This window comes from Seriola aureovittata, chromosome 4 (assembly GCF_021018895.1).
Source record: "Seriola aureovittata isolate HTS-2021-v1 ecotype China chromosome 4, ASM2101889v1, whole genome shotgun sequence".
In the NCBI taxonomy this organism is placed as follows: domain Eukaryota; kingdom Metazoa; phylum Chordata; class Actinopteri; order Carangiformes; family Carangidae; genus Seriola; species Seriola aureovittata.
In genome coordinates this window covers 21,865,439-21,890,424 of record NC_079367.1, presented here as the reverse complement: position 1 = coordinate 21,890,424, position 24,986 = coordinate 21,865,439, and the positions used below count along the sequence as shown (strand labels likewise).

Here is a 24,986-nt window from a genome sequence, read left to right as displayed (position 1 = left end):
GGTTATTGAGTACAGGGGATACGCATCTGGATATCTGGTAGCTTGACACATTATAGTTAAAAGAAACTTTGCACCTGACTTGGAAGGAGGCAGAGGTCCAACACAATCCACAATAAGGTATTCAAAAGGCTCACTAATGGCAGGTATTGGATGCAGGGGGCAGGCTTAATAACCTGGTTAGGCTTGCCAGTTATATGACATGTGTGGCAGATCCTGACATACGCTACACCTCTCTTTAGCCAAGGCCAAAAGAAGTAACGCAAAATGCAATCATATGTCTTCCTGACCCCCATATGCCCTGACTGGTCATGGGACAGTTGTAAAACCAATTAATGAAATTTTGCTGGTACTACAATCTGGTACCCGGACCGGACTGGACTTCCTACACCAAACTCACCACCAGGGGCCCACTTCTTCAAGAGCAACCCATTATCAATGAAAAAAACCATGTGTTTTGTCCTTCACCTCCACCAGAGGGTTCGCAGTCACCTGCAACTCCTTAATGGAGGGCTCTGACTGCTGCCTTGCTACCAACTCTGCACGGGAAACAGACAAAGGAAAATCACACAAGTTCAAATGTGCATCATCAACCACACTCACCACACATGCTGGAGCTTCTACTGCTGCTAGGGGATCTGATGTAACGCAAACTGCAGCCAACTCTGGTACTTCATGCTCATCCTCAACTGGTTCACATTTATTCACAGAGATTTGCTGAACAACCTGAGGAGGAGGAACCCCTGGCCACACATGTGCCCCTGCAAGTCTATTACCAAAAATAACTCGGACGCCTTCCACTGGCAACTCTGGACGCACAGCAACACATACCTTGCATAACAGTTAACCCAATATGTCGGACTAATTCTGAACAACCCATATCAGACTTCTCTGAAAATGGGAGAACCAATGCCAAGATAAATGAATCCAATGCAGCAGAGTCTATCAGGATATTAACAGGCACCCTCTCACTATGCTCAGTCAGAGACACAAAACCACAGGACATAAAAGATAAATAAGCTTCATCAATAGGAACATCCCCACACTCCTGAGGAACAGTTTTGTCTGAACCCAGCCTCACCACTGAAATGGCCAAAGCAGCTGACTGCACACTCATTTGCTTGTTTCTTTGCTTTGGAGCATGGCAATCTGCTTTTAGATGTCCATTTTTACAACAAAAATGATACATATTCTCTGAGTCACACAAATCTGTTCCCTTCACATCAAATCTGACTGGACTTGCTGCACCAAAATGTCCAACAGCACTATCCCGAGAGTCACCGGCAATGGACGCCAGTCACTGCGGTGAGTTAAAACGTACTGATCCGCTAATGCGGCGGCTTCACTCGCTGTCTTCATCTGTTGCTCTGCTATATAAATGGCAATATGGCTGGGGACGGCATTCTTAAACTGCTCCAAAAACAACGAGATCACACAAATCTTCAAAAGTCTCCAGATCAGAAGCTGCACGCCAGCGATTAAAGTTATTCAATAACCCACGTGAAAACTCAAGGTAGGACCATCTATCCTCCTTCTTGCCATTTCTAAACAGCTGGCGATAAGCCTCAGGAACCATTTCATGAACTTTAAGCACAGCAGCTTTAACAGATGCATAACTCAAGCTATCTGTCACTGACAGTGCTGAATATGCTTCCTGTGCCTTTCCTGTTAGTACACACTGCAACATCAACGTGCGATCTGAATCTGGCCAGCCTCTAGCATCAGCCACCCTCTCAAACAGAGAGAAAAAAGTTTCCGAGTCCCTCTCATTGAACCTCGGAACCAGACGCAAATTACTCACCAGATCAAACTGTGAAGAGAAACGGCCACCTAAAGCAACACCATCTGCACCTGGTCCCTGAACAGCTTCACCGCCCAACTTACCCTCTTTGAGCAAACTCAGTTTCTCAGGCTCCAAAGTGATTCTGGCCTGCTCTGTTTCATACTTCATCTTTTCTAAAGCCAATTGCTTCTCAACTTCAGCTCTATGCTCTAACCAGTCATGTTCTATCTGCAACAAAAGCAATTCCTTTTGCTGTTCAAAAGACAAACCAGTATCATGGTGTAACGGTGAAAACACAACAGCAACACCTTCAACCATACCTCCCTCTGTAGGTTTACCTGGTAACAGATCCATTTCATACAGGTTGGCCTTTAATATAGATTTAACAGTGTCCTTGAGCCTATTGTCACTAATTTCAACATTGTAGTGGTCCGGGATTTTTAATAACTGTTCCTTCGTACAGCTATCTAAAAACACCTCTGATGGAGTCTCAAAAACCCAAGTAAACCCTGCCCATCCAGTTGACATACATACCAACCCCGCCACTGATTGGCCACTCCACCCAGACTGCCAGAGAAAAATAACCCTGCAATCAGAAACACCTGGATGCAATTCACACAACTAAATTGTGTCAAACAAAACACCAAAATCCACAATAGGATGAGCCCCCAATTTGTCATGACCGGCTCAAAACCATGACAAGGAAAGCAGGAGGCAACACAAAGAGTTAAAGCAAAGAGACCATTATTTATTTTTAACCAAAGTCAAAAATCAAAGTCAATCAAAAATGCTGTGAGGTGTGGAAGTCAGTCAATCAGTAGTGATAGCATGAGTGCATGAGTGAAGAATGGAGTATGAAACAAAAAAAAAACAGGGTGAAGACGAGGAGCATGAAGCATTTGCAATGCTTCCCTGTGTCTTGCTCATCAGGAAGAAAGTGTAGAGGATTCAAATAGCCCTGGAACACCGGGCCCAGGTGTATCCAATTAGCGATTATCCTAACAGACAGTTTGGTTTCTTTTAACCATGCCCACAATCCTTCCCTAAACTTAAAGCTGCTGTAATCAGTATTTTTATTACAAGGGATCACATGACTACTGTTATGTGAAAGAGGTCAGTGATGGCAACAAAATCATAGAGAAGTGAAAGCTGGACTTATCAGGGGGACACAAACACAGCTTAAAATGAATGATTGTTCCGGATCAGCTGGATGTGTAAACAAGCAACCATTTACTAACGGAATCACCGTATCAACTTAAATGGTGATGAGATGTCAATGTTGTGTCCATGGCTGGTTTCCACTGCCTCCAAGAGGCCAAAAAATGTTGTTGTTTCACGTTCAGGCAAGTGGTATTTATTGTAACCACAACAACAAAGCTACCATGTAATAGTTTAGGAAGGCGCTGAAAGGACGAGGAAATGTGGTCATTCTTCTACACTTGTATTTTGTTGTTTAATTTGGATTAGTGATAAATGGCACAGCATTTGATAATCGTTTTTACATAAGACTTTTCCTCCACTTTAGGTATTGTTCTCTTGCAGGAGCTACTATTTATCCATAGCCATCCTGTCCGTTTCCCTCTGTGTCTGATTCCATAGATGTGAGCTTATGTAAGATATTGACGCTTTCCAAATATATGCCCAGAGGCCCTATCCCTCAGCATGTCACTCTACTGCTACCCTAGGAGCTTTCAAATATCTATACTCTAACTCAGAAACGATTTTTCTTTTTTAGATGATTCTATTTGTTTGCTGTATTTTGAACATGGTTGTGCATGCCAGTAAGCCTGGAAAAATATGAGGTCCTGCTGTGGTCCAGGGAATGGATTATGAAGATTTTGCTGCAAAGATGACACATTTTCTCACTCTAACAGGATTACCTAGCCACTCCAGTGCACGGGAAAGACTGCAACAAAGCACAGGGACTTCAAAAACACTAATAGTCCAGTTGGTGCACATTGTCTTGTTCATTTTTCTTGGAGAAAATGCAAAATCCACTAATGTTTGCTTACCCAATTACAACAGCCACAACTCCAGGCAGGCACATTTAAACTGAAAAGTGTGACGTTAATTGCCATTTAAACGGCCTCTTTTGCCTGCTAAATTGTTAGACTGCTTATGTTCTCTTTAACAAGATTGCTAGTTTGGAAAAGGAGAAATGATTCCATGGTGAAATGCTGCTGAGAGACAAAAGGGCACAATTAGTTTCCCGATCAATTTGCCAGGAAGAGGAGGGGAAAAAAATCAATACTCTGATTATGCATGAGGACGTCATCCGCTTACACCGAGATCAAAGCATCAATGATCTAAGCTGAAGCGAACAGGGATCCATCTATACATGATCCATAAGTCATGTGCAGAGGAGTAGACGGTGGGACAAGCAGACACCTATGCAACAGGATAAACTGCAACATGATATGTAAATGGAGACAAGTTATCTTTACCCCAGAGCCTATGAAGTTATGTTGGCTTTTATCATCTCATTTGTAATCAATAATGTGGAAATTCTCTGTGGAAGCACTTAGAGGTGTCCTTCGGGAGCTCCCGTGTTTGAAAAGCAAACAGGGGGAAGACGGACTGGCCTGGTTTTATCTCTCCAAGTTAATGGGAGCATCGAGGGCGGCTGGTTGTAGTGATGAGTTAAAAATGCTAAACACATACGTGGTGCTGAGACTGGGAGTGAACATATATTTTCTGGACAGTCAGAGGAGATTCTGGCACTGTGGTAAAAAAAAAAAGAGAGCAGGCAATCATAGATTGTGACACTCAAATATTTACGAACTTCAACGAACTCCTCTTTTCTTTTCCCCTTTGAGGTCAAAGGATTAAGATGTTGCTCATATCTCTGGACTGTTGCTTCAGATATATGTATGGCATTCAACTTGATAAGCAAAGAAGCACAATAAAACTACAAAAACACTGTCGGACCTTTTTAGTCACCACAGTTAAAATCATTCAGAGCATCCTGAATGGAGCATCTGAAATCGGCATGGGTCTTATTGCTGTGAATTATGGAGTGTGCCTGAATGGGAGACATTGTTCTGTCCCCTTGCACAGAATGGGAAGCAGCAGACAGATAAGGTAAGTGAGATGAAAGAGCGGTGCACCTGGCAGGTCCACGCTCTAACATCTTTGATCCGCGGAGGCAAACATCAAAGAGTCTGTTGGGGGCTTTGTGTGGACGCCAGCCTGCGAAGCACTCACCACTATAAGCACCAATCTACAGCGTAAAGTGCAGCTCGACAAGAGGGGAGGCTAAAGAAAGAAAGAAAGAGGGTTTTCCAGCGGCTGAAATTACAACAATTGCGCGGTCTCTCTAAAGTGAAAGTAACTCAGACATGATCAATCAAGTGATAATAGAAGTGAAACTTCTGTGCAATTACTGTCAGAGGAAGTGTTTGTGGGAACATAAAACGCCGATCATGTGCGTGCGATGTGTTTACAGTTTGTTGGAGGCCTACAAACTACAAAAATAAAATGGACAAAGAGCTACATAAGTACTACTGGGTGCTTTTGTTTCATGGCCTTGGTGTCTCACTGTGAAACACCCAGCAACTCATCATTCCCCACACTCAGGCTACTCAGGCTGCACATGTCCATGGTGACATTTTATGGTGAAGCATTCCCTTGTATTACAGGTTGCATATGTCTCAGATTTACAGTACATGCAATTCAAGTGTTGTTATTATCCATACGTTTCATCAATCAATCATAAATCAATTTTAGGGTCTTGAAGTGAAATTCTTTAGTACTTTCTAAGAAAAAGCAAAGATTCAGTCAGAAGTCAAAAATAGAGTTGTCTTGTTTATCTTATCCTGTTAATCATTTGTCTCGCCAAGGATTTGTCCACTGGTCCAACTATGAGAGAATACACAAATGTGATAGTTTGTATGTATTTCCAAATAAGAGATTTTTCTCCCCGAAAAAATATAAAGTAGTCATCTATGAAATATTTGCCGCTATAAATCTTAAAAAGGTGCCATGTTGTATAAAGTGAGATTTCTATGTCTTTTGATTATAAACCAGGTCGAGGTTCTATAATAATACTGTGAAAATATCAAAGCGCTCAGTCCACAGAGAAATGCACACAGCCTGTATTCAGAAACAGCCTTAAAACAAGCTGTCAGGACTTCTGTAACTTTGTGATGTCATAACAAAGTCACCGCTTTAAGCCATGGACCAAGCCCCACCAACCTGGACCCACTGTCCTACCTTACAGGATTTGTTTCCCTGAGTGTTTACCTGAAATTTTATGTGATCAATCAGAAAGACAGTCAGCCAATCAATTGGCTCAGTGACATGTTGTTAGAAGGGGCTCCAGAGAGAAGCCTTACAGAGGAGATGTAAAACTACATCCAGATGATTTTTGGTTCTTAAAACCACAAAAATATGTTATCAATAACAAAAGTTCAAATTAAATACCGGAAAAGTGTAAAATACAGGAACATTAAGTTTGTCTCTTTAACATTTAATATTCATGTCTAAATAAACACCAATCATAGATAAAGTTCATTAAAAAAGTCCTGCCCATTCCAAACAAGTGACAAGAGCACAGAAAAAAAGTGCACAGACGTAATGTCATGAGCCATGACTCCATCAGTCATAGTAAGAAGCTGATAGAGAGGAAATGTTTATTTTTATTAATATTTCCTTATCTGTGTAGTGAAGTACTGCAGAACACCAAAACTGACAGCGACTCTCAGCCTTCACACGCTGGCACGTCTTTTAGGTATTACAATGACTGATTCAAACAAAACAGCAAGCCTCCAAACAACCACAGCTGTGCCATCTTTGCTTTAGTGAGGAACATCATCTCAATCACCTCTCTCTGCTGGTGTGAACAACAACATGCAGAAAGAAACAGACTTCAGATTCACACCAATGAGCAAAGACATTATGACCACTGACAGACGAAAAGATTATGTCGATTATCTCATAACGAAGACGCACGTCAAGGTCTGGGATATATTAGGTGATAATTGAACAGTTGGTTTTCGTAGTCAACGTGTTGAATGTGGGAGAAATGCGCAGGTGTAAAGATCTGAGTGACTTTGACAAGAGCCGGATGACTGAGTCGGAGCATCTTGGAAACAGGAAGGTTTGTTGGGTGAAATGTGCCATGTGTCAATACGCAATGCATCACACCTTGGTGTATATAGGGATGCGTAGCTGCAGACTGGTAAGTGCCAATGTTTTGGCTCATCAGTGTAAGTGTCACAATGAGCTACACGGAAGGAAGCTGAGATCTGAATGTTTTTGCATGCAAACTTTAAGTGAACATTATGCATCTTTTTGCTCACAATTTTGAAAAATATCAACTAATAAAACATATTTTTTTCTCTAGACAAATGATTTTAAACTTCTATACAAGCCATTCCCAACCTGTGGGCCAACAAATCATTTGGAAAACAATGCAGTTTTTATTTTTGTATCAAGGCCTATCCCTGTGATAAGCCAATGATAGGAACTTTTTTAGTCATCGCCTGCCGGACCACGTCCTATACTATCGGATGTTATGGGGTCCGATGTGTGCCACCAACATTTCTGAGAAGTGGGTCATGAGTCGGAAAAGGTTGGGCATCCATTGGTGTGCTTTAATTCACTGACCAGCACTAAATGACTGCTCCCATCTTCAGAGGGAGCATTTAAAAAGACAATTGTTGCTGAAGTAAGCGTTGATGAAAAAGGTAATAGATACCAGGTTGATCGAGCCGTTGAGACCACACTGACCATGAGATGACCAACTGGGAACAGCAGTAAGGCGAAGAGGATGTGACATTAACACTCAAAGCAGGACAGATGCTTTTTTGGTGTACTCCCTCTGTTTGAAAGCAGTCAGCTCTGCAGAAGAGCGACAGATCCGCAGCTCTTAGTGAAGTTGCAGATGCACCTGAAGCAGAATGAGCTGCTTATTGCATAGTGAGCAGCTGTCCGCATGAAACAGACAGATGTGGTTTATCAACAGAAATATAATGTTTGCAGGAAATTTCTCTAATTAGATCATGCACTGAGTGGATTGGCAATATGTTTAACAAGAAATGTAAGAACTCCAGATTTTTTCAACAGCAATAATGAATCACAGAAAGCTAATTAAAGTTTTAAAGCTCTCAAATTTTAATTTTAATTGTCAGAGGCCTCTTATCAATATACTGCATTAAACAATTCACATAAATCCTGAAGAATACACATTGTTTTTTTCTTTCTTTTTTTAAATAAACTACCACGGCAGCTATTTATGTGATTAACATGACCACTGAGCAGATAATGAAGGTACCTGAAGTTTATCTGTCATGTTCCATTTAATTTATTCAGTTGGTTCTGTTCAATTTATTTGTAATTTTGCATTGTTTTCCCAGCAGTGTGATTTTATTAGCTGTGGGAGAGCAGGGGGCTGGTTCACTCACTGAGCGGCTGTAGTGTTGGGGGAGTAGTTTGACTAAATGCAATTAAACTAGTAAATTTGCATTGAATTTTACAGTCCTCTGGTGGCTTTTTAACTATATTCAAATTTAAATTGCGTTAATATTTTGTCATCTTTGTTGACATTGGAAGCATTAGTGTAACGGTGTGAGCACATGCAATTCCTACCAACAAATCATTTTTGATTCAGCTAACTGATTAGCTAGAGCCTTATTGTATGATTATGGTATGAATAGAGCAACTTGACTCGAGTGACTCTGTGGACACTGGGTGAAGACAGGGGGATCAATGAACCAGTCAAAAACGTTTTAGACGATATGAGCAGAATCAGTACAGTGTTGTCGGTGTTAAATATGCATGGTTTATAACCTTGTCAGTCAAAATGTGGCCAAAACTTCTACAACTACAAAAAGGTCTAAAGCCAGTCTCTACTGCTGCAGGTAGTTGTTCAAAAAATATTCGTTTATATGAAAGATATAAGTTTAGTTGAAACCGTCTTTTTGAGAAACGAGTAAAAAAAAAAAAAAAAAAAAGTTGGGAGGTGGGTCTGTTGCTGCTCAGATGTAACGAAATGGTTCTGAAAATGTCTTCCACCTTTTTTTTTTGTTGTAGTTTTAAAACCCATACTCGACAAGCTGTGGTTCAGACTCTTTTCACAAACTTATTTGAGGAAATTGTAGGGACAACATCAAGAGGGAAAAGGAGATTTTATATGCAATGCAATCTCTGCCTAGGTTGGTGGCAAAGTGGTTTCAAAACGTCTAAGGACATGAGAAACTGCCGCTTTTACAGACATCACAACTATATGGATGCATAGGTCAGTGGAACCTACACTTGTCCATAGGTACATAAACAAAACAAAACAAAAAAAAAAACATTAAATTCTAATCATTTTGCTGTCTTCATAATTTTGCTCACAATATTTGAATTCCACACCAGCATTATTATTAAAAGCCGAGTTTGTCATGTTTATCATCATATAATCAAACTTATGGTCTATTTATCCAAACTACTAAACCACTCATCATCCACACTGACAATATCTTACCTGACACACCACAATATATCAGCTAGTTATAAAGCTAGCGACTTGACATTAGCATAGAGAGCTGAAGTCATGGCTCGCCTCTGTTCCACTAGCTCCTGTAACTCAATACAATCTCTGATTCAGCTTTTCTTTCATCGATCTTTGTGAACACATAGAAGCGAGCCACACCACATACCGCTGAGAAAGACTCAGTTCTGAAGTTGTATTTTTTTGTTATTAGCAATGTTACAAATGTTTTATGGGATTTTGAATGAGATTCTATTACTGCTGGAACAGAACTGAAAGTTCCAGTTTCACTTTGGCTCTCTATATTCTCTTTCTCATAGTTGTAAACAAAGCGCTGATGTTGTGTAAAACCGCTGTCAATTGCATACAAATCATTTTTGAACTAATTATGGAAAACTGGGGTAAGAATAGTAAGAGGACCTGGAATGTAAAATGCTGAAGTATTTCTGTCACAAAAATATTGCAAAAGCAGAAAGACCAGATCATTTTTGACCCAACTATGCCTGTAAGAGTTAACCATCCACCTCTGAATAAAATAATTCAAATTTAAGGAAGGCAATGAATAATTTCCTTATACATAAACTTATTGATTAGTAATATATCCAATGATCACAAATGAGAGGCAGGCTCATGCAGTGGTAAAGAGAGAAGTGTCTGCTTATTGTTCCTCCTGAGGACGCCTCACCGATGAGCTGCAGAGTAAAAAGGGCTGACGACTGTCTCCAGTATAATTGGACAAATGAATCAATTACATCAATAGCAAATTACAACATTCATAATTGATCCCTGGACAAATGCAGTATAGATCATCCCACTGTTCGATAGCTATACTACAATATTCACGTTACACTGAGCATATTCAGGAACTAATTAAATCTCAAAGGAGAGGATCAATGTTTGAAGTAGCATGAGGGGACTATTGATTGTACAACAGAGATCTCTTACACCGGTGATTTAAACCGCATGGCATGATACAAGCTTTTCCTTTTGATTAATTTATTACATCCTCTCCAGAAAAATAATATTTGCATAGCAGGTCGAGATCACAGCAGCAGGAACAAAACAGTGACCGTTATAGTTTTGGTTAAACTTCTCTGCGTTTCTAGTGCCAATGTGTTAAAATGTTTGTGCTGAGACCTCATTCCTGCATCATCGCTCTTACAGCTTACATGTACAAGCTGTGAAAACAAATTTTTGTCCCTCTCGAGTGAAAATAAAACATTTTCCACACCCTTACTACGGGTTTTCATATAACTTACATTAACTATTAGATTGAATTTGGGCATTGGACTGGCACTAAGCACAGCACTGAGGCTTTTCAAGAGCCTACAGCACTTACCAGAGGAAGGTAGCCGTCAGCATGAGAGTTCACTTGACAAATCAATACCACGGACAGCAGGATAAATGCTAATGTCTGGCTGCAAGGCCAGAACATTTTTTGCCTGAAACACACACAGTAGTTATGAGGCTGCTATTTTCTTGTACCCACAGAAAAACAGCAGCATTTAAATGGCCCGCAACTTGCATCTAAAGCACTTATGATGTTAATATTTTTGGGACAAAGTTTAAGAAGATTAATTATTTGACACTGCATTGTTGTCAGCATTCATTTCAAACCCATATTGCCACAGAAGCTGCTTAATATCTCAAACATGTGGATTCTGCCTCCAACTGACACAACCATATAGGTCGTAAAGGCGGACCAGACCTCCATCGTCGTGGGAACAACAATAAACATGCAGTTAAGGCTGTGGAACGGTTTGGTTTGGTTTAGGCACAAAAACTACTGATGAAAAGATTGTGGTTTGGGTTAAAATAGGTCCTCTATTAAAGACCTTTGTCGTCATGGTTATAAAAATAAACATGCGGCTAAGGCTGAGGAATAAAATTAGTCAGACATAAACATAATTTGCACGAGACAGGGTTGAAGCCAGATTTTGGTTTTTGGCTCATTCCTGCAAATTTTAAAATTAGACATTTATTTTTAAATAGTAAAAAAGTTAATATAGCCCAGTCAAAGTTAGACTCTGATCTAAACTCAATTATTAGAAAATGTGTATTTAGAGCATGTTGCCTTTGCACTGCAGAAGAATTACCAAAAAGCATCGAGGTTCACCCCACACAATGGACAAAGGTTAAAATCCACTTATAGCTGAAATATTGGTTGTGTCATTGAAAGCTGCTCTTCCCCTCTGTCCTCCTCTCCGCTGCCACTGACCTTTTTCTACTGTCCACGTCTCAGCGCCAGTGGAGAGAGTATTTTGGCCACACTCCATCTCTTACCAAATGAGGCCAACTGTGGAAGTGAATCAATGTGTTTTTCCCCTAGTCATAGGAAACAGCTGTCATGCTGTCGTCTGGTACGGAGCTGGGCTGACTTAATGCCAGAGCCGGCTGGGAGAGTCAGCGGGGAGAGAGCCCCCCCTCCATGTATCTGCTCGTACGAAACCCATCACCTGAGCGAATTCTACTTGCCATGCCTCCCAGCTACACTCAAAGCACAGGGATGTAAACAAAGAACCAGCTCCAGCAGGGTTCCTTCCTGGCACTGCTGCTATACTTCACAATATTGGTCCTAATTAAATGAGTATCACTTTTATAAGTCCTTGGAATGTTTGAACTTTCATTCCAGCAAATGTTGAAGGTTATGGTTGCAGGTGAATGATCCGATATGATGAAACGGCACGAGTCTGTGTTTTCATATAAATGCAAAGACGGGAGACGGGGGTCGATAATGAAGTAATATGAGGGACGGAATGAAATGCTTCAAAATAAGAATGAGAAGCTGAGAGGAGATGTTTCCATGCAAACCTTTAGCATGTATTTCATTAGCGGGACCTGACCTTATCTCCCACAGATACCGCCAGCATGCATAATAGGAGAGGGGCCCTTTGTGCCAAATGCTGCAGGGCAGAGCCCATACCCCTCTCCTGGTACAGACCACCCCCTCTTTCAAGCCACAGCTGTACACACAAATATACAGACACTCAGGGATGCAGAAAAGCACACACAGAAAGACACTCACCTCCCCTGTGTTCACCACCTCCTTCATGTTGCTCTTTGCCATTCTTCCCCCCAGAAGCTGCTTTTTTTTTTTTTATCAGTCAGGAGGTGTTGTCTGTGTGTGAGATTGTAACCAGGCTTGGATCCTGTAAGAGACACAAAGAGGCTTTATTTTACCAGGAAGCAATAAAGGATAACTGTGAAATATCTCTATCACTCTTAAAAATGTATGCATGTCAGCAAACCTGCTTTAATTGTTTTAATTAAAGAACGTGCGTGTGTGTGTGTGTGTGTGTGTGTGTGGTTCCAGGCTGTATGTACAGTGTGTGTATGTGCAGAATACGAGCATCTGTGCAAAGCTCAGAGACGAGCAGAGGCTACCTGCTCCATATTCATCGGTTTCCCCATATGTGACCCTCGTCTGTAAACAAAGAATATTACACACGGACACTCGGAGGCGGCCTAATGAACACATACACGTTACTCACAGTGTAATGAATCGATGGAACTTCCTCTTTCATCAAATATTTATTGAAGTAATATTCCTGAGCCGTTCCAAGTGAAACGCCGGCGCTGTGTGTGGAGTTTGACGGCCTCAGAGCCGGGCTGAACACAGCAACTCATTACAAGAGAAATATAAATCCTTGACTTAATGAAATATATATATAAGTCCATCAATCATCCCCAGCCAGGTGGTTCAAATCACTACAAAACTAATATTTACAGAGACTCCAGCATTTCATTGGAAAGATTTTGCAACATCAGTGAAATACACATTGCACTGTTCTGCTTTAAAACTCTGTTTCCCATGATATACTGGATAAAATGTTTGAGTCTCATCATCTCCATATCATGTCACAATGAAGGTTCAGTCTCATTCATCTTTAGAGGATGTGTACAGAGCCACCTTATGACTGTGCACTGGAGTCTAGGACACCGACAGAGCTTGACGGCATTGTGGGGTAACCACTGCCGCATCGCTTATGAAGACTGTGGTGATAGAAAAGCCTGCTGGCCCCCTGAGGCCCTGCGTTTCTTTTTTCGGGAGCTGAAGCAAAGCAGCTGACAAGTTCCTATAGCTGCCTGGAAACCTCTGGAAGGCTCTGAAAGCTAAAACACCTTGAAAAAGTGACGGACCACAGCTGTCTCTGACTCCACACCCCCCTCACCACCCGTCTGCAGGGACGCTCTGCTTTGCAAAGCTCTCTACCTGGCTTTCAGTTCCTCCTCACAAAAGGCCAAACAAATAGATTCTAAAGAAATACCATTTATCCTTTTTGAAAGCTGCTACTGAAGTGGCCGCGACTGTCCGCCTGCATCGGACTTAGAGGTCTCTTACTTTCATTTTTGCTTTCATTAATTCATTAAAGCATTTTGCATGTAAACAAACTGCACCCCGTTGCCCTGTCTCAGCTTGAGGACAAATAGCTATTGGGCTCCCTCTATTGGCCTTTATGCATCTATCTGCATTCTGCCCAGCCGCAGGTTGAAAGGGTAAAAGGCCAGTGGTAGAAATTCTAGGCATGTCCCAGATTTTCTGTACATTGATATTATTGACTTACATTGAGCCTAAAGAGTTTTCTGTAGCCTCTATTCGATGTGGTATGCATATTAACAACAAAGAATATCATGAAATTTTGCCTGAAGAGTGAAGCTGCAAATAATGATTATTTTCATTATTAGTTAGGCTTTCTTGATTCATTTTGTAGTCTATGAAATGTCAAAGTCAAAATTCTCACTATGCAGGATGACTTGGCAAATGTCTTTTCTTTTTTTTTTTTTTTTTTTTTTGTCCGACCAACTCCAGTCCAGAACCCAAAGAGAAAAGCACGAAAAGCAGAACATTTGAAAAGATGGAACCAGCAGATTCATCAGCATTTTTGAAATGACTGAAATGATTAATGATTAACTACTATCATTAAATAGCTGCAGATTAATCTTCTTTTGATCAACTCCTCACCTAATTGCTTCAGATAATTTCTTCCTGACCAGTAGGGTGCATCCCATCGATGCAAAGCACAACCCGTGTCTCTAAAGTCATTCAGAAATGCTGTTGTCATTCTCCTACTGAAGAAAAAAAAAAAAAAACGTCTTGGTCTAATTAGATAACACTATCCCCGACAATTTCCTTCATTCATTATTGTTTCCAAGGAGCCAACTTCTCCTTCTTCTCTCCTTGCGATGAATTATTCATGGGCTAAAGTAGCAGAGCCCAAATCCATCCATCAACATCAGGGGTAAGTACATAAACAAAATTATTCACATAAAGTCAGCTTTAAATCCTAGTTTAGGCATTTAATGTGCAGCCTGTAACACAGGATTGTTATTATTCCCGTTTCAAAGAGGTTGTGGAGCAACTAATATGAATTTAGCCAATTTACCTGGGGCTCAAGTAACTCAATTCATTTTCTGGTACAGGAATGGTAGAGAAGTGGTATTGAATAAGGCTTTGCTTATAAAGTCTATCATGGCAGAGCTCTGTTGGGAAGGTCTGTCTTTGCTGTAGCAGCAGAATCTAACTTTCTAAGTGAAGCAGAGGTTCATAATAACACTGCATGAAACTAACTTGTGCAGAGTGTCCATCTCAGTGATGCCTGGTAAGGGACACATGATTATTTTTGTTCAGTCTTGACTGCAGCCACATCCCTCCTGACAGCAGACAGACTTCATGAAGCAGCACCACTCAAGTGTGGTTAACGCAGTCCACTGTCTTGTGCCGTCACTCCAAACGATAAGATTATTTGCGCTCCCTGAAGACCGAAAGGCAAAATTCAAGCAGCTACTTTTAGACCTTGACAAAAAATCTATAGAGTCCAGAGTGTGAGTAGATTGGCTGTCAGGCTGAGTATTTGATATTTATGACGTTACGAGGGCCACTATGCATCCAGGAGTGACAAAAAAATTGGTTTCTTTCATTTTCTCAAGCACAAGCGACACCCAAATGAACAAACTGATCCTGCATGAGAACATATTCAGGGTAGCCACGTTCATGTCGGGCCAGGAGATTATACAACACCCATAATAGAGTCTCACATCCCAAACAAAGTGGGTTCACTGCTCTGTCAACACCATGCCGGCCACTGGAGGGGCCACCGACATTTCAGATGGGACATGTGTTAACCCCCAACATCCATCCTTTGAAATATTTATGATGTATGTATGTGAGGGGAGCCAGTAGGAAGAGAAGCAGGGAGAGAGGTGTTTGTAGACTTCATAAATAATTGCTCTTGGAAAGGTTACATTTAGCATCAGCTGGACAGAGAAAGACATATGAGCGGGGCTCAGAAATTGGCAGGAGCACATTGGTAACCACGACCATGAAGACGGCAGCCATATTTATTCTGACGCGTGTCTTTATGCTCTCTCACACACGCCATAGATTTACATGTGGTTTAGAAGTGTCCAACATTGCCAAACCTAATGCAGCTTCTGTATCCTGTTTTTTTTTTTTTTTTTTTTTTTTTTAAACCTTTATCTTCTAAAATGGCTCCATTGAAACAAAATTACAGCATACAACAGCCCTTTCTTTATTAATGTTGGAATATAACAAGTTACGACATTACTGTAATCTTGCTGCTAATAAAACATATGAAAATACATTCATAAAATACTGTATTTTAAAGAAATGCATAAAAATACACCCATGCCTGAATTACTTTATAATGCATCGAGATGGTGTAATCTCAGAGTTAATTATTTCACTGTATTCTGAGCACTGAGAGAAGCCACTTGGGAACCTTTTGCTCAACTAGCCTCATTTATAAGCAGCTCAAACCTGGCTCATTTATCAGTTGAAATTATTCAGTGGTGCATGCCTCATTAATACAAAAACAGATGACTGCATTCACTTTGTTTGCGGGGTAGCAGCACACCACTTAACACCATTTCCAGTGATACAATTCTGTATATTGTCATGATATGCACTTTATGTTATTAAAATAAAATGTTGGCTTTTTCTTCCTTTGCCTCGATGCCTCTTGCTGGTTGTGCTGCTAAATCTTTTACATAGCTGATCCAACAAGTTGGCAAAATTCTCTCTCGACACTCAAAAATGATATAAAGAAATTTTGAAGCAGGCTTTATTCTATATAGTTACATAATAATTTAGCCTCTATGGGAGGGATGGCTGAGGGACATGCAGCCATCCCCAACACTTTTCTTTGTTTGACCTTTCCTGCCAGAACGAGGATGGTATTTTAAAAGAAATGGAAAAGGCAGGAGCTGATGGAGCGATGTCTTTAATGAGGTATGCTGGGGCTGTTGTCTCTCCTTTTAATTAGACAATTATGCACCCTCCTACGGAAGAGGGAGCATTCGGGGTCACATGGGAGGGGGCGGGTGATGCCACAATGCCACCCTGTCACATACAGAAGTAAGGAGGGTAAATCACAGGTGAGTCCCTCTGGGGCGAGCACAGACCCCCGCTCTCCATTTGGGAGCCATTATAGGCTCATCCTATTTAAATTCAGTTCAACTGTCTTGGTCCATCTTCATTCTGTTTTTGATTAGCCTAGTAATTACCATTCCACAAAGACACTTGCAGACACCAACAGCAACATTGCTGCAGACCGATGGTGCCAAATGGCCTTTCCTCGGCTTCTGAGCTCTCACCAGACACTGACAATGAGAAACTTGCACCTCAAAAGAAACTAGGTTGACTGAGGAACTATTTGCCAAGTAAACAAAGACTTTTGCGAGCAGGATATTTGAAGCTGCAGCAAGATTTCATTCCACCAGTGCCTCATTTTGCACCAGAGAATTGTAATTACACATTCACTGCCATCTGGTATCCATGCTTGTCTCTGCCCATTCTTCACCGGTGCCAAAGCAGGCTCCAGTTTCTTCCATGGTGAATTGCTTTAACCTCATGTCTGCCGTCCCGGTGGATGTGTCACTACACTACACACTCAGATGGGTAAAAACCAAAAGCACAACACATTAGGTCGAAGATACATAGTGAGGTGAAGGTTGAGGTAGCACGGAGCTCCTTTAAAGAGGGACCATAAGTCACATAGATGAATGGTCGGAAATCTCAGCAACTGATGAGACAAAATTCATTTTGGTGATGTATGGGACACGTCACAGAGCAGTATTATTTGTACATATGTCAGCACAACTGAAGGTCCTCCATTTCCTTTGTTTCGTCTTTTTCCTCACGAGACGGGAATAAATCAAGGTATCAACATACAACACTAATACTTAAAAGGAATACTTTGACATTTTAGGAAAAAACAAGTTTGGCAAGATTTAGATGAGAAGAGCAACATCACTCTCATGCCTGGTTGTTGTAATGGAAAACCAGCAGCCAATTAGTTTGGCTTAGCTTAGCTTAGCTTAGCGTAAACACTGGAACTAGGGAAATGGCTAGCCCGGCCTTGTCCACAGTTAAATATATACTGACCAGCACCTCTAAAGCAGTAGGCAGTAACTTCCTGCTGTCTCAACAGGGCCTGTTACCTCAGAATAAAACCAGGCTAGCTGTTTTCCCCAGTTTCCAGTCATTATGCTAAGTTAAGCTAACTGTTTATTGGCTGCAGACTTAAATTTACCAGACAGATGTGAGAGCTGTAGCCATCTTCTTCTCCAATACTCACACACAAAAACACAAATAAATTATTTCCCAAAATCTTGAACTATTGCCATAAGAACCACAGAGCAGTACAACACTATTTCCAGTGCACGTGGTCCATTTGTAAGAGAGCCAGTATAATGAGTAACATTTTCTGCTACTGTATGTGCACAGTCTTGGAAAAAAAATATATCACAGCTGCAGCTTCCCAGCTTAACCATAAATCATCATCAGCATCCAATCTTTCCCTGCACATATTCATATGCAATTCAGAAAATGAGCGACATTTCCCAGGGAAGTAGTTGCCCAGCAGAGAGCCTGACTGTACGTCATTTCTCACTCGCAACCGGTGTAGTTAGAGAATAACAGACAGAGGAAGAAAAACCACTGTCCCGCACAATATCCCAGCATGAAAAACACTCATTATGTGAGTGGAAGCTACTCTGTGACAATTAATCCATCATTACTGCTGGTTCACCCCTAGTTCAGGCTCAAGACTGATGATGGCGTACAATATTGTCTTGTCCATAAGTGAGCAACTGCAGACTGTGTGGATCTGCTCTCTTGGGTTATACATAGCGTATTGCTCCACGTGTCAGAGCTTGAGCCTGCTGCCACAAAACACACACATATATATAAGTAGACACAGTGGTGGTGTCAGTTGGCTGGTGCATTATGGCGGCACTCAACAGGAAAAGATACATCAGTGTATTCACTCAGCAGCTGTTTTCCCCCCACAACAACAAATAGCGATCAATTTCCTAAGTTTTCAAAATGAGACACTGGCTGGATAAATAGTGATGGGAGAAACATGGTTTAAGCCGCGTTACATTTTAAAGATTAGTCACTTTGTTTAAAGTTTAGAGAACGTCCTGTAGAGGATTATAATGTCTAGTAAGAGGCCTTGTAAGTACACGGCTGTTGTTCAGGGTGAGTTTGGGATCATGTTCAACCTTCATTTGGAGATTTGAACAAAAAGGAGTTAAACAGACATTAGCAAAGCAATCTTCACCCAAACAGGAGAAGTCTGGCTGATTGGACAATAAAACCTATTTAAAAGGCCAGAGAGGAGAGGAGTTTAATGTCTCATTTAAGCTTCCACACCCTACAACTGATATTAAAACTGCAGCCAACTAGCCATGCACAGTGTTGATGGCTATAAAACTTTCCTAACAGTTTAAGTGACAGCATTTTTGAATGAAATCGTTGCTTGAAACCAAACTGTTCTTTCTCCTATCAGATAAGTGGAGCAACTTACTTTGGAAGGACAATCTGGATGCAAGTGTCTCCGCAGGCTCCTTTGAAAATGGGAAAACAATCTGTTCCATACTCAGGTGCTGGTTGATGTGTTTCCAAGCAATGATCCTTCAAGTTGAGTCAGTTTTGTCTTTATAAGCATCTACACAAGACTGTGCTGTTGCTAAAAGCCTCAGTAAGTGAGAAACTAGTCAAGTAAGAGCAGTGGTGCAGCCACACACTGTGCACACTAGCAGCTACTGGCTAACTGCAGTGTATGGTGGCTGGTGAGGGCCACACAGACTTCCCTGAGTTTCTAATTAGGATTCACAACACCTGTGGAGGCCAGCAGTAATCCAGGGTACACACATAATTCCCCAACAGGATATGTAAAGTATCAAAACTGAGGGATTTAACCATTTTAGCTCAGATGTTCCCCTTAAATGTGAATTTCAACATTATGTCCGTTAAATTTAAAGTAAAGCATGAATGATTAAACAATAAGGATTTATTTTACTATGATAGCTGTAGGGCTAGAGCTCCATGAGCAGGCTTAATCCTAAGTAGTCTTTTGTCTCTGAAACACTGCTGAACATGCAGGTGCTTAAATGTTTCTGGTGTACAAGAGCTGAATGTAGAAAACTGTAACCACATATTTCTTACTCTTTTTTTCTTTTTGGCCGCTGCACGAGGTCGTCTACTGGCTGCAAGAAGCAATGTCTCAAAAATACCTCACACTTTATTGCAAACAACACAAAGAACTGATGGTGAACTGTGATTCAAGGGAAAGCAACCAGCTGTGAGGGTTGTAGGCAAGGAGAAGGAGAGGCCCTCCTCCCCTCTCAGCCCAATCAACGACAAACCACTCTTCCATGACATCAACCCCTGGGATGTGGTGGCTATCCAGCTCAAACTGATTACAAACCGACTGTAAGCAGGAAAATGTTTTATTAGTTGTTCCCTAATAAAAGTGTTTTATTGTGAGTTTATGTTTTTTTTTTTTTATTATATGTCTTGTACCTTATGTTTTATGTATCTTATGTTCAAGTCTGTGTGTGTTCTCTGTTTCACCTGGCTGAATTTTATTTTTCTTTTGTGGCTATTTTCACATGGGAACAAGTGAAGTGACAGTTTTTCAGCAAATATTGGCTGTATTAAAATGGTGCTTCTCTGGGTACAAACATTTGCACTACTGATATCCATGTCTCTCTTCAACAAGAAGATTCAAAGTTAGATGAAGCATCGTGACAAGCTGGTCCAACTGTATGCCACATGCCTATTCCAGCACAGAACACAGCACACTTCACTCTGTCACTAAAAAATGGAAATGGGAGATTTATGGCTGCACAGAAAATTATACATGTCTTTATAATTTCTATTAATTCACAATTCAACCTGATATATTCAGTGTTATAACTTGGCATTTTGACTGGGATTTAAAATAGAGTTGTGGGTGTTAAATGTGAGTCTGTGTAAAGTTTTACCTGCCAAGCCTCTGTGGGGGATTGAAACTGATTTTCTGGACAAATCTTAAAGGAGCTAAATTTTACTTTTTTTTTTGTGTGTGTGTGTGTGTGTGTGAAGGACTGTGAATACATGCACATATTCCATAAGCACCAAGTAAATGCACCTCTATCATTTTAATTACAAAGATGGTTGAAATTGAAAAAAAGCACAATAGAGCCAAGTATTTTCTTTTCTTTTTTCCACAGATTGGTTTTAATGTCAATCCAGCAGGACCGGCTCCAAATAAAGATTAAGTCCAGTTGGAATCACATGTATTTTTAAAGCATCAGTCTCCTCTTAGAGTGTACACTGTTGTTATTCCACTCACGTATAATTCACAGATTCCTGTCCCACAGGCTTTGAGTTGGATACTTAGTACTGTAGTTTTTGGGTTTGCAGTGTTATTTGGAGCATTTATAGGAGCCGCACACGTACATCATTTACCGGCACCAGGAAGAGCTGCAGGATAAAATGAGAAATTATGGATCTCATGTAATCAAATTAATCACAAACACACACACACACACACACACACACACACACACACGCAAGCACTTATCCAGTTTTTATGACAATAATTAATAATAAAAAATGTACATGTTTAACACTGGACCAAAGCTTTTGTTGCATATGAATTATGCTGCATTAATGAATATCATTAAAGGCAGACATGATAAAAACATTAGTTTTTTTTATTTTTCAGTGCTGCTCTCTATCCTGGGCTTTCACAATAATTCATGAGGGGCTCTGTTTAATCCATTTTGAGCAAAACACCATATGCCAATGAGTGCACACACATACAGAGGGCAGTGGGGCCTGCAAGCCCGTGTCCACACTCAATGGATTTGTGTTGATTTTTTTTCTCCGCTCACGGCTCAAGGTCACGGTGCTCTGTGACTCTGCATGGCCTTGCGATTCCTGCTGCACACCATGTTCGCACTGAAGGCCGTGCTGTCTCAGCTTTCTGTCCCACAATCTGCAAATGCTGCCCTTGCCCCCTCGACCTCCCAGAGCTCAACCTGTCAACCCGCACACCCCCAGAACCCTGCTGCAGTGCAGCATGGGGGGACTGGAGGTGGAGAAGATATAAAAATGGAAGAAAAAGGGAAAAGGAAGATTAGGGAAAAAATGGGAGAGGGCAGAAATGGGGCTGTAGAGCAAAAGACAGAAAACAATTTAGAGCTGTAAGAATGGGGAAAAGGCAAAGTGCTCGAGATTGAAAGGCCTCCTCTTCTAATTTGCACCGTATTCATCACCTCAGAGGGCAGACACTCTCATATCGCTGGCTGCAGGTCAAAGGAAAAGGCAATTTCCCCTCAGCCCATGTACAAGCTGCTCCATTCCTCATGGATAAACTGTACTTTTGAAATGTGTAGAAGTGAGGGCATTCATCACCAAACCTCCTCCTCCTCCTCCTGCGCAGGAAAAGCTACGAAGCAAACATGTCTGATTAATAACTTTCTCCTTGTGCAGTTAAAGACCACTCGGCAGAGCCACTGTCAGTCAAGTGGGGCAGTGTTGGGCTCCCTGCCCACCTAATTCGCTTACTGAGCACTGGGCAGCATGCCCACCTACTGAAGACGCAGAGCAGACTGTCTCAGGCTGTCAGACTTTTATCTTGGAGATCCACCATGCTGGGCCTGCCAGTGAGGACACCAGGAGTGTGTTACAAATCCACTCTTGACACGCTCTCACACATCTTCAGCTGGGAAAAGAGCTGAAATTAGGGCATATGAAAGTCAACAGAACCAGGCAACATACGCCTGTGGTTTAAAACAGATGTCAGTAGGATATACATTCATGAAGGCAAACAGTGATTCAGTGTGTCTTGTGTAGCTTTATTAATGTAAAGAAAAAGATTGTAAAAATAACTCAGTAACATCCCTGTCAAGGTTTCGGCTGGCAGGCCACAAAAGCAGAACTAAACATATATGTGCAAACGTAGATATAGCCATTCTTCTCTCCTATCACAATCAAATTTCCATTTCTCCCTCACACACCGAATTCCTCTCTAAAACTTCACCTCTACTTCAGAGAGATGGAGAGAGAAGCGGGAGGGCTGGAAGTAGATGGATGATGATTATTCAGCCACACTCTCTCTTCTCTTTCTCCTCTCACCATTGATCCCGTCCCATCAGAGAGGCTATAAATATTAATAAGGGGGCTTTGTTTTAGCAACCTGTGTGAAGATCAGAGTGCAGAACAATAGAAGTATCTGGACATGCTTTTTTTTTTTCTTTTTTTTTTTTTCAGGGAGGCAGGCAGACAGGCAACCTGCAGAGTGTCCTTGGGGGAGGGGAGCCTGGGGGGGAGCCCAGCCCTCAGCCCAGTGCCTCGGGCTCAGTGCGTTCAAGTCAAGGGCAGCTCAAGGGGAACTGCTGCTTTGGCAGAGTCTGGTTCAAAATGATTTCACACACTGACATGTGGTGGATGAAATCATACACAAATGTACATTATAGAGTGTGGAAGATATTTTTGGGGTATTTCTACCACAATGAGAAATGATTCTCATTTCCAAACACCTCTCTGAATCTACATCCAAATGGTCAGTTTACCAGAATTAGACAAAAAAATATATATATTCCCACCTGCTGATAAAGATATCAAGCCAGGCAGATAATCTAGATTTTAAAGGAATAATTCAACATTTTGAGAATTGTCCTTTTTTTGTTTTCTGGGGGAGCGTTAGATGAGAAGATTAGTACCACTCTAATGTCTGTACAGGCTACAGTCAACACAAAGCTTAGCACAAAGACTGGAAACAGACTGACTAACAGGAACAAAACCACCTACCAGCACCTATAAAGCTCACGTTACATACTCTATACTGTTTGTTTAATCTGTACAAGAAATAACTTCAGTTCTTTATCATTCTGTCCCTGATCAAGTCTGATAAATTGTGATTTCATAAATATATTAGAATGTCAATAGGGTGACATAAATCTTACAGACAGATATCTATTCAATTGGCTCGATTCCACCAGAGGTAAGTGAGAGAATATGTTTTATTTGGTCTAGGTGAAGTGACCCTTTAACTCAATTAAAGAGAAAACATAAAGCGATGAAATAGGTCAAATATGAGCCCCGGTGGATCTGACCCTCCCTCCCTGCCTCCCAGTGTTGTTTTAGTGTCTTAGAATAATATGTGTTTGTGCGTTATCTGACCTCCATTTTCTCTCATCCTGACCTGACTGATAGTGCGAGCACATGGGGTCACCGTGTCCCTCCACTTGGTTAAACGTTTTAATGCTGTACCTGACATCATTGTGTTCACAGACCAGAATCCTCCCTCTGATGGTGGAGGCAGTGATGGAGGGCTTGCTATGGTTGCAAAAAAAAATGATCCTCCAGATGAAACCAAGACAATGGTTTGACCCAGAGAGAGAGAGAAAGGGGGGGGGTGAGGGCTGGCGTCTGGTGGCAGGACGGCTCCCTCTGGTTAATGGGAGTTTATGATTTACAGCAGATGTTGGCCAACTCCCTTTTAATCTAGAAACAATACGTGTGACATGGGGCCCATTTCTGGAAGGGAACGAATCGATGATACAGAATGGTGTGGATTTTATGAGAAGTTGGGCTGTGGGGGTTTGACTGATGCAAGAAGCCATCCAAGCTGATCCACGTAGCACAGGCGCCGCCGGTGTGATGTGTGGAGGCAGAGCGGAACAGGCCGGGTTAGATGTAACCACAGTTTGTGCCTCTCATGTATTTGCATTACACTGACGTCACAGAGCTGAGGGGACAAAGAGGACACTGTTATTGGGAACTTTTTTTCAGTTCAACCTCAAACCCTCTTTTTTTTCTTTTTAAGAGAAAGCCAATAGAAGGATTTCAAAGGGAGAGAGAGAGCTGAGCATTAGATTCTCAAAAGAAAATCTGGGAAAAACTCAGAAGGTCGTTTGACAACACTTGATGTTTTTTTTCCAGAACTTTTAAAGAGTCTTCAAACATATGGATAAAAAATCTGTTGTTATATTTTGCATAAAAACACAAAGTAACATTTTGGCTCATGTTACTTCTTCACCTTCTTTGTTGGGATAAGGAATAAAGGTGCAAATTAAAAGAGGTTAAAGTTCTTCTTTTTTCTTGTGCATCAAATTGATTTATTTCTCATCCACATGCTGAGAAGAGCGTTTTTTGGAATTTAGGAACGCCGTCAGAGCAGTGGTGAATGCTGCTAAATGACCTTCAGGGTTTTTCAAAGATCATCAGGTATTTATTTGTATTATCTTTTAGAAAATCATTTTTTTAGTGCTGAAACTCCAGTGTAATGTTAATGAGAGGCAGAAACTGCAGCTAGGTTAGAATTAGCTCTTGGAAGGTTGTTGTGTGTGTATGTGGTGTGTGTGTGTGTGTGTGTGTGTGTGTGTGTATGTGTGTGTATGTGTGTGAAGGCGGGGGGGTAATCTGGTGTTTCT

The 24,986-nt window shown here is 41.2% G+C and overlaps 1 protein-coding gene across 1 annotated transcript in view; it reads right to left on the bottom strand.

Moving 5' to 3' along the window:
* Window positions 1-19,194, bottom strand: part of robo1 (roundabout, axon guidance receptor, homolog 1 (Drosophila)) — a 328,239-nt gene extending 309,045 nt beyond the window's left edge. Inside the window, exons 1-2 of the mRNA XM_056373312.1 lie at window positions 19,085-19,194; window positions 12,280-12,403 (exon numbers count right to left, since the gene is read on the bottom strand). The gene's annotated coding sequence lies outside the window, so the exon portion shown is untranslated. The remainder of the gene's footprint in view (window positions 1-12,279; window positions 12,404-19,084) is intronic.
* Between the last annotated feature and the right edge of the window lie 5,792 nt (window positions 19,195-24,986).